Here is a 10217-nt window from a genome sequence, read left to right as displayed (position 1 = left end):
GACAGCTGGGATGGGAACCTGGCAGTCTGCCTCAGAACCCCCATCCCTTTCCACCACTTCTTGCTGCCCCCCCCACCCCGGACACTGTGAGTAGGACTGGTGATGGGGGAAAGACATGGAAAGCAGCATCTAACTTGGACTTGAGAGGCAGGAAGTGTTTCTCAGAGGAAGTGATGTCTCAGGTGAGACCCTCATGTTACCAGGGAAGGGGTGGAGCTGGACTGAAAAGGTGTTCCAGGCAGAGGGAATAGCATGGGGAAAGGCCTGGAGGCACGAGAGAGCATGGTTTGTTTGGAGAACAGAAGGAAGGTGTTCATTCTGGGCTTCCTGGCTGGTGTTTGGAGTTGCACGCTCATCTTTTGTGAGTAGAGTCCTTTGTCTCCAAGGGCTTCCTGAGTGTCTTGGTTGGGGGGAAGCACCGTGCAAAGCATGGCAGGAATCCTGAGAACTGCGGAACATTATCTCTGGGCTTTGGGGAAAGCCCGAGAGAAACGAAAGTACTTTCCAGACAGTGCGAGCAGCCCTATGTCCTGGCCTGTAACCCTGACATCCTGCCTGTGGAAAGGATGAAATGAGAAACTAGAGCCTGGTGCTTAGTGGGCTCTCACCAAATGTCAGGCCCGGAAGCTCAGACAGTGTGTGCCGAATTTGGGGCAGTCAGTGGCAGCAACCCAGATCCCCTGTGGAACCAGGAAGAGGGTGCTGTCAGGGTTTGGCACACTGGGGCCTAGAGGGGTCCTGGGCTGGGCTACGGTCTCGGGCTGAAGGGAGCACAGCGGAGGGGGCTCTCGTCTGAGGGCAGAGGCTGGAGCAGCCGTGGTTTTCTCAAAGCAGGTGGGCAAAGACCAGGGAGACCCTGCCAGGCTGAGTTTGGTCCAAGCAGCTATAGAGTAGGGGGCTCAGGCCAAGGGCACTGCAGGGCCAAGGGTCTGGCCAAGGTCTGGAGTCCAGGCACTGGACGCTTGGGTCCCTGTTTTGGCTCACCACATCTTGGGCCTCAGTTTCTCCATCTAGACCTGGGTAGGGTTTTGGTACCTGCTTCGCAGGCATTGCGACAGAATAAAAGAGGAGTAGGAGTGCCTGCTGCTCAGCCTGTTGGAACTAGTGTGCCAAACCTGGAGGGGCGGACCTGGATGGGACTTGGGGTGATTGGGGCATCCACAAAGGTGAGATGGCCTGGGCTGAATGATCAGACCCAACGCCTCATTCCTGAAGCTGGCGAAGGCTTCAAAAAGCCCTAAAGCTGCCTGGCTGGCCCTTCAGGCTCTGGGCTCCTTTCCTGGCCCTGACCAGCGCTTTCCCACCTCCTTGTGCCTCTGCCCCTCAAATATCAGCTCATTTTCCTACTGTGCAGCCTCAGGGAGGCCCTCGCCTCTCTGAGCTTCGCCAGGTCTTCGTGTTCACTGCCCGAGGTGTTGGGTGTGAGTCCCTGACCTTTGAGTGGCATGCTGGCCTTTACCTTGTGGCTCTAAGAACAGAGAGCTGCGATTCGCGCCTGTGGTGGGCGGTCTCCCCTTTTAAGCCATTCACTCTGGGGCCAATTATAAATAGACACATAATCGCCCCTATCTATAGAGATAAAACATATTCTTCAGAGACGAGCCGCCCCCCTTCCCCTCCCCCCCACCATGCTGGCACACGCTCTCCGCAGTTGAGGGTGAAGGAAGGATCGGTGCTCCCCTCCCTCCTCCATCCATCCCCTCCTCCCTGCTGATCTTCCATCTCCACCCTGCAGAGGTGAGATCCGGCAGGGGCCGTGATGTCAGAGGCTCAGCTGATGTCACCGCCCCAGCCCTGTGACTTCACTTGCCGGCTTGGGCAGGAGGAGCCGCGAGGAGGCTGAAAGACGAGAAACTGCCCCCCTTTCCTTTTCCTTCTCCTTTCTCCCTCTCCCCTCCTCCCCAGCCTCGGCTTGGGGCTTGGGAGTTGCTTTCCTCCCGGCCGGTCTGTCGGAGGGTCTGGGGCAAGTGCCGGGAAGGATGCTGCTGCAAAGGTAAGGGGCGTGCGCCGTGCTCTCCCTCCGGTCGTGAAAGTTTGCTCTGGTGCGCGAGGCGTGCCCGCTGGGCGCTCCACCGCGCCGCGCGGCCCGGCCCGAGGCTCCCGGGGGGCGGACGGGGGCGGGCAGGGCTGGGCCGCCAGGGCAGGGCGGGCAGGGGCCTCCCAGGCTGCCTTCGCTGCCTTGTCCCCATCAAAGGCCGCAGCTGCTCGAGTGGCGGCTGCAGCTTTGAAACTGCCATAAAGAGCGACGGAGGGAGGGGATCGCGGGGGATGTTCAGAGCAGTGCCCGGGAGGGTGGCCGGGAAAGGAGGGGCAGGAGGGGGCTGCTCGGGGAGCGCGGTGGCCCCGGGCAGCGGCAGGGGCGTGAAGGGCAGGGCCCCGGGTCAGAGTCCCAGGGGCCGAGTCACCATCCCTGCCCCTTGTCCCCTCGAGTCCAGCCAGCTTCCGCGGCCAGGACCCCAGCAGCGAGGGTGCAGAGGCAGCGGGGCGCAGGGGCTGGCTTCTCTCCCCTCCAACTCCCCCATTATTTCTAGGCATATTCTTCTGCCTCCAGCAGGCCATTTGTCAGCGGCGATTCGGGACAAAGGAGGGGGCAGTGGGTGGTCTGCTGTAAGTTGGGCGATGGGCCCGGAGCTTGGAGCGCGGGCCAGAGAGAAACGCCAACAATTAAGAGGCAGATCGAGGGCTTTGCTCATTCAGGCTGTCGAGGGAGCCGTCATTTTGTGTTAGCGTGTGTGTGTCTGAGGTGGGAGGAGGAAGAGAGGGGAGAATGACAGGAGAAGGATTATGACATTGTGTTGTCTCTGTTTGTGGTAAATGCAAATCTGGCACCAGCAGCTTCCCGGGAAAAGCAGCAGCAAGTAACCCAGGCCAAGGCCTTGGCCCAAACCCGCCAAGGGAGCCCATGTGGGGCGGTTGGGGGTGGTTTTTTTTTCCCTTCCCTTTTTTCTGTCTGGCGTGTGCTTCTTCCATTTATTTTTACAGTGAAGTGCTGGAGACAGACAGGCCAGCATGGCGGGGAGGAGCTGGTTCTCCCTCCTCCCTGGCATGGCAGCCCTCTCCTCACTCTGCGGGACGCCCAGGCTGCTCTTCTGACCCCCAGCTGTTGCCTCATCTTGGCTACCTCCCTGCCAGGTCTCTGTCCCCAGCCAGGGTCACAGTTCCATCATTCTCGTAGCTGGGGCAGCCTGAGGTCTCAGAAGGCTAATTCTGCCCACATCTGCTTTCCAAGGGTGCCTGGAGACCGAGAGCCTGGGACCGAGGCCCAGATGGGGCTTCAGAAATACAAGGCTAGGCTGGCCAGCGGTTCTGTGGCCAAGTGTCCCAGAACCATGACTCCTCTGATGGGCCTGGGAGGGCAGGGAGCTTGAGCCTGACCTGGCCCAGAAAGTGACCACAGCCCAAGGTTCTGGGCTGCAAGAGGGTGCTGGCAGGCACAGTGGCATGCACACAGGTGGTCAGTCTTTGGAGCAGATCTCCAGAGAACGCACAGGATTGGGTCTTCCCAGGGCCAGGCCACAGCTCAGGCCCCAGCAGGGATGGAGAGTTCAGAGCTGAGAAGTGGAGGCAGGAGCCCCTCTCAGATGGAGGCTCAGGGGAAGGCTGTGGCTGGCTGGGTCCGGCCTGTCACACACCAGGCCTTGGGCTGTGGCCCTCGTACTAGTCCTCTTTCCCTGGGAACTGGTTCCTCCCTGCCTCCTCTTTTGCCCGATCAAGTCTTTCTGGAGTTAGTTTACCTCCTCCAGGACACCCCCCTTCTGCCCTCCCCTTCCGCCCCCCTCACAGCGCTGACCACATTGTGGTCACTGTGAGGCCCTTGGGTGCAGAGACTTTTAGGCCATCCTCCCAGTGTTCCCAGCACCTGCCCAGAGCTGAGCACAGAAGAATATGCCTGGAGGCCAGGGGAGCAGATCCAGACCCACAGATTCCCCAGGAAAGTGTGCCACCAGGAACAGTCATCCTGTCAAACACCCAAGGCGGGGTGATAGGCTCATTTCCTTTGGGCAAACGCACCCAAAGAGAATTTTTCCCCATGGAGCCTGACAGGTGAGGGCAAATCAAGCTATGCCTGTGAGGGGGAGGTCTGCCCCGAGCTGCAGAGCCTCCTGTGGCTAAATAATGTCCCTTCCGAAACTGGTGCTGGGCTCGTTTATCTGCCCTGGCATTTCCTGCAGGTCCTGGGCCCACAAGCCAACCTCTGTAGGGAAGCCGGGAAGCACTGCAGAGAGTCTGCGAGGAGCAGCTGCCCGCCTGGCCTTCCCATGGAGCTTCCTTTGCCAGATGGAAAAGGAAGGAAGAGTGGCTAGGCTCTCCCCAAGGCTAAGACGCTGGGTCCGTTCCAGGCCCCGACTGGAGGCCCCCCTGGCCCGAGGTGTGGAGAGCCCCAGGCGGGTAGTCACAGAGAGGGCCAGCTGGCCAGTCAGCTCACTTCCCCCGGCCCAGGTTCATAGAGCCTGCCCACTTGGAGCTGGCACCCTCTTGGCATGCAGAGATGGGAGCCGCAGAGCAGGCCCTCTCTCTCTGGATGCCCTCAATCTGATGAATCCCAGGAGCTCTGGAGTGAGACAGTTTTGAGAGGCTGTCTTCCTTGGCCACTTTCTGTCTGTGCGACCTTGGGCAAGTCACTTGGCTTCTCAGAGCTGCAGTTTTAAAAGGCAGTGCCTGGGGGGTAGTAACCTCTGCCCGCTACTCATTATGGGGATTAAGAGACCGCAGGTGCAGCACCTGCACACAGCAGGTGTTCAATTAGTGTTCAATTAGTGGTAGCCGTTGTTCTGAGGGAGCTTGGCTGTCCCAGCAACCCAGAGGCCCAGTGAGAAATGTTCTCCCTGGGGTACTCTTGTGAATTCTTACAGGACAATTGAGAGGGGCTTCAAGGAGGAGGTGGCATTTGGAGGCCTTGAAGAATGAGGAGGACTTTGCCCAGACTACGGCAGGGGAGAGGGTGTCATCAGGGGAGGAGCAAGTGCAGAGAGCTTCGAGGTGTAAAAGGGTGGTCACCTCACGTGGCTGAAGCTCAGGGAGGGCTAAGGGGAGGGGGGCCCTTGGCAGTGGGAGCCAGTTCTGGAAAAAGGGAGAAACCGGACTTGATGACCGAATGGGCACGTTTTACACAAGCGTCTTGATCATGGCAAACCTGACTTCCTGGAGGCGTTCATGTCGCAGAATGTCGGACGGTTCTGTAGGATCCTGAAAAGCAGGCTTGTTTGTTTTAGCTCCTCTTGATCTTACGGTGGTGGGCTTCCCAAACAGCCCCATCTTTGAATTTAAGGACCAGCCTGGGTCTTCTTTTCATTTGAAGTTTCAGGACTCCTGGGGTCCAGGATTGGCCCAGGCCCCACTTCTGAGTCAGAGCTAACATTGCTGGGGAAATAGAATGGACGCCTGGTCTCTGACTTGGGTGAGAGTTCCTGGAACAGATTGTCCAGCCTGGGACCCCAAGGTGACCAGAAGCTCCTGTAAGAGGCCGGGGTGGTTACTCCCTTCAATCTGCTCCAAGTGAGCTGGCAATACAGATGGGGGCCAGGCTGCCTGAGAGCACCCGTGGCTCTGCCATTTACCAGCTCTGTGGCTTCAGGCAAGTCGCCTGCCCTCTCTGAGCCTCAGTTTCTTGGGGTGATCGTAGTTCCTAAATCATGGGGCTATGGTGAGGATTGTGTATGATAATTCCCACAAAGCAGTCGGCCCAGAGCCAGGCTCTCAGGGGCACTCAATAACTGTAAGCGTAAAGAAAAAGCCCAGGAGAGTGAAGACTCTAGCACCTCACATCTGTGGGCCACTCGATCCCTCCAAGCCTTAGTTTCCCTAGCTGTAAAATGGTGATAATCACGCCTGGTGATAATAGCGAACATTTATGAGCACTTACTGTGAGTTAGGTGGGCTCTGTTCTAATTATATAACCATGTAGTCGCGAACTGAATACAGTCTCTCCGATTCCGCCTAACATGTGAGGGGAGTGTGGGGATGGGGAGTCGGGCATCCCAGAGCCAAACGCCTGCAGGGAAGAGCTTGAGATTTGGTGGTTTCTGAGTGAGGCTAAACTGGCACCCTTGGTAGTGTGGGTGAGACCAGAGAGGATCGGATGGCGGGGGCGTGAGGCATGAAGGCCAGCAAAGGGCCCACCCACCATGGCAAATGAGCCGCCGGGGGCTGGACCTCCTCACATGTGGCAGAGCCGCCAACACACTGTGGGCCCCTGAGCAAGTCACGGCCCCACCCTGGGCCTGTTTCCCCATCTAGATGATGGGGACTTGGGCTCACTCACCTCTCAGGGCCCCACCCACCGTAAGGGGCTTAGATTCTCTCGTCTCTTCGACTTCCTGGTATGGCTTCCACGCGGTTTGTGACCTTGGCAGCATCATCTGCCCATTGAGTTTTCCAGCAAGGGTGCTAACTTCCGTCCTATTCTGCAGTCAGCCATAGTGCCTAGCCTTCCGACTGCTCCTCCTGTCCCCACCCACCACCTCACCCAGCCCGGGGTAGGGGGCCGAGAGCATCCGGCGGAGTAGTGGCCCCGACACCATGCGACGTGCACCATGTTAGGAGAGCGCCTTGGGCGTGTGAGCACACAGGGCTAGGGAACCACATCTGGGCACACCTGGCTGTGTGCGGCTGAGTTGCCAGGGGAGACCCAAGGGCTTCATTTACACCCTCTCCTGGAGTCCCGACAGACTGCTCACCCGTTGTTCCACTGTATCCTTTTCTTGGTGCCGGGTGCTTGAGGGCACCTTACTTCCCTGAGCCTGGCTTGCTCACCGGATGAGTGATTCCACTCTTGGGGTACCTGAGGCCAGAGCGTTGGAAACAAGCCCTTAGGTGCCAGGTCACTGATGAAACACCTGCGTGGACAGCCCCCCGTGGCAGGCTGTTATGTCCCCGTTCTGCAGATGAAAACGCTGAGGCTCCAGGAGCTTAGGGAGCTTGCCCAAAGTTGCATTGTTTTCTGCTTCCCCTTTCTTTTTCACATCACACCTCCTACCAAAAAGGGGCCAGGGCAGATCATAATGTCAGGAGTCCATACGAGACAGGACAGGTAAAGGGAGCCTAGAGACCACAAGGGGGGAGAGGCTAGGGAGACGTGAAACCTGTGACAAGGTGATTACAGGCCAGCTTGTCACTGCTGGCCCACACAGGATCTAGTGGGATGGGAACGATGGTCATGATGTGTGGGGGAGGGGCGCCCCACAGGGTCCCAGCCCTTGAGGAATGCATGGTAGCTGTTCCCTCTGCCTGGGACTTTGCGGCTCACCTTGGCTCAGTCAGGGCATGGGGTTACTTGAGGGCTCTGTGTGGGTTCAAATCCTGGCTCTGTCCCTCACTGGCTGTGTGATCGCAGGCTAATGATTTATTGCGTGGAGCCTCAGTTTCTGTACTTGTAAATGGGGATGATGGTCAGACTCGCCTCATAGGCTTGTGTGAGGGTGACCTGACTTCACGTAGGTAACTCAGCACAGCGCCCACACGAGAGCTGTAGGAATGTTCTCAATAGTTATCCCCTCAGATCAGTTCAGACTCCCCTCAAACAGTCAGTTTACTGAGCACCTGCTGTGTGCCAGCACCAAGCCCAGGGAGCCAAGGATTCATCACTCAGGCTCCTCCCGTGCTCTGGGCGAAGCTGCCAGCCTCAGGGCCTGGGGCTGAGTGTGTGGATCTGACGTGTACCGGGAACAGCCTGCGAGATTTGGTGTGTTGGCTCCCACTGCTGGTGTGACAGACATCCTGATGAAATATGTCATTTTAAAACATTTTTAAAAGAAATTTCTGGAGAGCTTTCTTAACCCCATGGAGCCATAAGTAGCCTGATCGTTGTCAGGTTCTAGTGTTGGCTTTGGCACGATTTGCCAGGGACCGCTCCTTTCCTGGGCCTCCGTTTCCTCATCTGTAAAAGGGGGCAGTAACCATTCCCACCTGAGAGGGTGGACCCTATGTGAGACTGCTTGTGTGAAACGTAGTTTGTGGGCTCAAAACACCTTACGGCTGTCGAGATCTTTTGGTTCTCTTTCTGGTCATTCGCGAGATGGTCACAGGCAGCTGCCTGTGCCGTGTCATGCTGGATGCTGGCTGACATCGGTGGAATGCTGGCTCTGCCCTCAGGGGCTCCCTGAGTAGTGGCCTCACTAAAACCCTTGAATTTTGTGATTTCCAGAGAACGTGGAAGGCCCCTCAGGCAGCCTGGCCCCTTCCAGGGGAAATGCTGGTAAGTGACCTGTCCTGTCTGTCAGTTTGTTCCACAAATGTTTTTGGAGCGGGTGTAAGTGCTGGGATGATGTGGGAGAACCGGAAGTCAGCCCTACCCTCGAAAGCTCAGTCCAGGAGGAAGGATTTGAAAACTCCACACCCAACTGACCAGATGTCCTGAGGTTTGGGGGTGGCTGGATGCGAAGTCTGAGTTTTTCAGAAGATGCTCAGGCAGGGGCAGCTGGCCGGGTCATTTACAAATGAATATTGACCGTTTGCTCTGTTCAGAATCTTTCAATGGCTCCCCCTTTTTGCCTTGGGATAAAGTCCCCATGCCTTCTGTGGCCTTCACTGTCTGATTGCAGCTGCCTTTCCAGCTTTCTCATTTCGCTTAAATTATATTGGCCTCTTTTCCCTTCCTGAAAAACGACTTGCTCTCTCCTGCCTCAAGACTTTTGCCCATGCTGTGCCCGCTGCCTGGAGCTCGTGTCCAACCTCATCACATGGCCCCTTCCTATCTTTCAGGCCTCAACTCGAATGTCCTGGATCCCCAGTACCCAGAGTCCCATTATACACCCTCTGTGCACCTGGCATGCTTTCTTACTAGTGTGTACCACAACTTTACCAAGTAATTGTTTATGTGTTGACTTATTCTCCCTAATGGCCCCATGACAACAAGGGCCCTTGGACTCGGTGCCTGCATATGGTAAGGGCTCAGTGAAGTTTGTGGGATGAATTTATGATGAGTACTCAGGTAAGGCTTCGTGGAGGTGGTGGCACTTGAGTGAGTCTTGAAAGAGGTTTTAATTTCAGTCTCTAGGGAAGAGGGCGGGGCTTCCTCCTTCAGGGAGAAGCCAAGCACATGGCAGGAACACAACTCGTTTGGTTTGGCAAAGAGGCAGACTCCGACGTGTGAGAGAAGTTTGGAGGAGTGAGCTGGGGCCAGACAGGGGCTTTGCATTCCAGGTGAATGGGAATCGACTTGAATTCTGAAGCCACTTGCGACCCTTTGAAGACTTCTGAGCCGGGGGCAGGAGGGTCAAAGCTGGCTGTGGGTCACTGTAACGAAGTCTGCTGGAGGGGTGGGGTGGGCCGGGAACAGAGGCTACAGCCAGAAGGACCGGGTGGCAGCTGGAGAATCCATCAACTCTGCTTTCTTTTTCCCCCGGAATCACACATGTGCCTTGTCAGTTATCCTCGCGAGCCAGCAGGGAGATGCAGGGCAGAGACAAGGAACCTCACGTGACGCACCGGCTTCTAGAAGACAATCACCTTGGTGGCCGGGCAGCCATTCCCAAATCACTGGAGCGAGAGATGGAGTCAGGGTGGGATGGGGGTGGTGCATCGATGTCCGCGTTTCTCAGCTTCCCCAACCCAGAAGGTGGCATCTAGCCATGCATCCCCACACCTCTGTCCTGGTGCCTTCCCAGTGGCCACGAGGTTATGACTTGGAGGGACCAGCCTGTGTCAGAAGATGAGCAGAAGCACTTCTGTCCAAGCCCAGCAAACAAGACGCACAGCTCACATGGTCAGAAAAGCCAGGATTCTCAAGTCCCCGATCTACCACTTAGCGGCTGTGTGGCTTTGGGCATCTTGTTAGCAGCTCTGGGCTTCGGTTTCCTCAGCTGTGAAGTGGGGGCTCTTCGGGGTGGTGAAGGTTAAATGTGAGGACACACATAGAGCCCCGAGCACAGGGAACGCTGGAGGCTCAGGAAGTAATGGTGGTATCTTGGCTGCATTTTTCTCCACCGTTTCAACTCTGCAGCAAGCTTGGGTTTCGGGCTTAAAATGAAGAGCATGTCAACAAAACAGGATGGAACAAAATCCTTTCCCAGCACGCCTCGGCATGCGGCACTGCCTTCCTGGGGAGCCCAGCAGTGATGGGGCTAAAAGTCTCGCGCTTTCAAGCAGAAATAATCCCAACGGAACAGAACCTCCCTATTGTTACCAGGAGATAAGGCAATACAGGGGCTCTGCGGCCGGACCTGCCCGTGTCAATTCCAACTCTGCCCCTTCCTATCTGCTACGTGCCTCAGCTTCCT

Source organism: Ailuropoda melanoleuca, chromosome 15 (genome assembly GCF_002007445.2).
Source record: "Ailuropoda melanoleuca isolate Jingjing chromosome 15, ASM200744v2, whole genome shotgun sequence".
Classification (NCBI taxonomy): Eukaryota; Metazoa; Chordata; class Mammalia; order Carnivora; family Ursidae; genus Ailuropoda; species Ailuropoda melanoleuca.
This window is presented reverse-complemented; position numbering follows the sequence as displayed.